A 2725-nucleotide genomic window follows, 5' to 3' on the forward strand; every position below is an offset into this window, starting at 1 on the left:
GAAAGGATGCATCCTCATCTATCCAAAGGCTATGCATATGTGGAGTTTGAGAATCCAGATGAAGCTGAGAAAGCACTGAAGCACATGGATGGAGGTAGGTCACTCTGCTAGCACCCTTTGACCTCCTACCTCTGTCCTCATGGAGACCCATGAACTATAGTCTTTCAAGCTCATTTCTATTCCAGTTGTACTTGAGTTTTACTGGAGCTCTTGGGATTCCAGTTTTTATTCAGTGTGGGTGTGTTTATCAACAACATTTTATGGAACATTATTCTTGGAGAGAAAATCCAGCAAATATGAATATATTAGCACTTTAAGGAATTTTCAGTCTGTTAAACCTAAGGATCAAATGCAGCTTTTCATATAAAGAGTATATCAGGGTTTTTGTGAGAATATTTTCTTTAATCATTTGAGTCATTTTCCTTTTGCCAACATTTCAGCATTTTCAGGAATATTTTGCTAGGTGACAGATTAACTGAGTTTACAAAATTGGTACATTTCTCTATATATTTAACTTATAGTTCTTTGTGTTGGGCAGAATAGTTTTTTGTTGTTTGTATTTAGTACAGGGTCTACAGGGTCTCGATACACAGATCCAGACTCGTGGTGATCTTCCTGTTTTCAGCCTCCCAAATGCTGAGATTACAGGCACTACCACGTCCAGTCTCAACCCAGTCTCAGTCACTGTCTCAGTGCACCCTGGGGGCAGGGCCAGCACGGCACACGGGATCGAACCCCGATCTCAGTGTCTGCCTAAGCAAGCAGACACTGAGCTATCTGGCCAACCCTGGGATAGTTTTTAAAGCATATGAACACTTGCTAAGAGTTTTAGGTGACCAGTTTTCATTTGGTCTTGGCGTGAACATTTTAAGGAACAAAAGTTTTCTCTGTTGGTGTGATTAGGTCAGACTTGGCTGAGAACAGCAGCCTATAGTACTGTGTGGGCATAGTGAGGCCCAGATGAGAAAGATTCTAAATACCCAAGAACCTCAGAGTTCTCTGGAGACCTGTGGTAAACTTCTTAAATAGCTCATCAGGTATTTTTGTTATTGACTTTTGAGTACTGATAGTTTGGGCATTAGGGGCTGGTGAGATGGCTCAGTGGTCTAAAGCACCTACTTAGAACAAGCTTAGCAAAGCACAGGGATCGCGGTTCAATCCCCCAGCACCACATGCCAGCCAGTCCCGCCCCCTGGTGGGCTGAGCTGGCCACACACACATACACACACACAAATAAATAAATTAATTAAAAAAAAAAAGTTTGGGCATTAGGAAATTTTCTTCCCTTGATCCTTAACCAACTCGAGTCCCTCTAAAATGTTTTAAGAGCTCAACATAAATTGTATGTCCCTTTTATCAGCTCTTGGTCCTATGAAATCATGCCTTCACTTTAGAATCTCCTAATCATCTGGTATTTGACAGTTTGAGTGCTTGTTAATTAGCTTAAAAACTTAGAGGAGAAACATCTAGGATGGGCCTGAATATAAAAATTATCTGAAGATCCTTGAGGATTTTTGATGAGCCGGGGAGATAGCTCAGTAGAATAAGCACCTACCTGGCAAGTGCAAGGTCCTGAGTTCAATCCCCATTACCCCAAAACAAATTTTAAAAAAAAAAGGATATGGAGGATTTTTGTATGTGTCCCCCATTGTGCTGTGTGTCACCAAATGAAGCAAGTCCACAGTGTTCTAGGGGGACACTTGAAGAAGTTGGCCCCTCCTGGGAGCTTACTGAAAGATGGACTTGTCTCTGTTATATTCAGTGCTGTGAGATCCTTAATTTGAAAAGGTTTTGGCAGTAGGCCAGGGGCCACCACTAGTTAAGTTGCTTGAGTATGTAAGTACAAGCCCACATGCCTGAGTTACCCCCAGGTACTTTGCAAGGAAGGAGCTGAGAGGACAAAAGTCGTAGACATGAAAGGGGTTGAGTGTGGACACGAGCCCTAAATCTGAAAACAGCATTTATCCTACATGTAGTGTTTTTTAATGTATTTAGTTCAGGATCTTCAGGGTCTCACTTTGTAGATCAGACTTATAGTGATCTTCCTGTTTTCAGCCTCCCAAGCACTGGAAGTCTCAATTACTGTCCTGGGGGCGGGGCTGGCACAGCTTGTGGATCTGAGGATTGAACCCCAGCCCCTGCGTTGTGCCTGAGCAGGTGCTTTAGTCCGCTGAGTTATCTGGCTGCCCTCCTACATGTAGTGTTTTGTTTTGTTTTGTTTTGTTTTGTTTTGTTTTTTAACATGTAGTTCTTAATACTGTCAGCATGTAGCTTTCTCCCCAAGGCCTCTCACACTATACCACAACAGGGTTCCACCTTGTATAATCCCCCTCCCAGCAACTCATCACCAAGTGCCAGCCAATTTGTTCCCCAATGATTCCCCTGAAGTTTCCCCTTTGATTTGGTATTATTAGATGTCAGTGATGTAGAAGCTCCTGACAGGCCTTTCTTCTCTTGGCCTAGTCACAGCTTCCCACTGTACCTGAGAAAGAAGGTCAGTTACTCATTCTACTTTCTGGCCCTCCAGGAACGCCCATATTCTGTCCTCCAGCCTTACGCTCATCCGTATGCTCATCTGTCACTCTACATCAGCCTTTTTTCTGATTTTTTTTTTAAATTTTATTTATTTATGTGTGTGTATGTGTGTGTGGCCAGCTCAGCCCACCAGGGGGCAGGGCTGGCTAGCATGTGGTGCTGGGGGATTGAACCGTGGTCCCTGTGCTTT

The sequence above is a fragment of the Octodon degus genome, unplaced genomic scaffold (assembly GCF_000260255.1).
Source record: "Octodon degus isolate 3935 unplaced genomic scaffold, OctDeg1.0 scaffold00021, whole genome shotgun sequence".
In the NCBI taxonomy this organism is placed as follows: Eukaryota; Metazoa; Chordata; class Mammalia; order Rodentia; family Octodontidae; genus Octodon; species Octodon degus.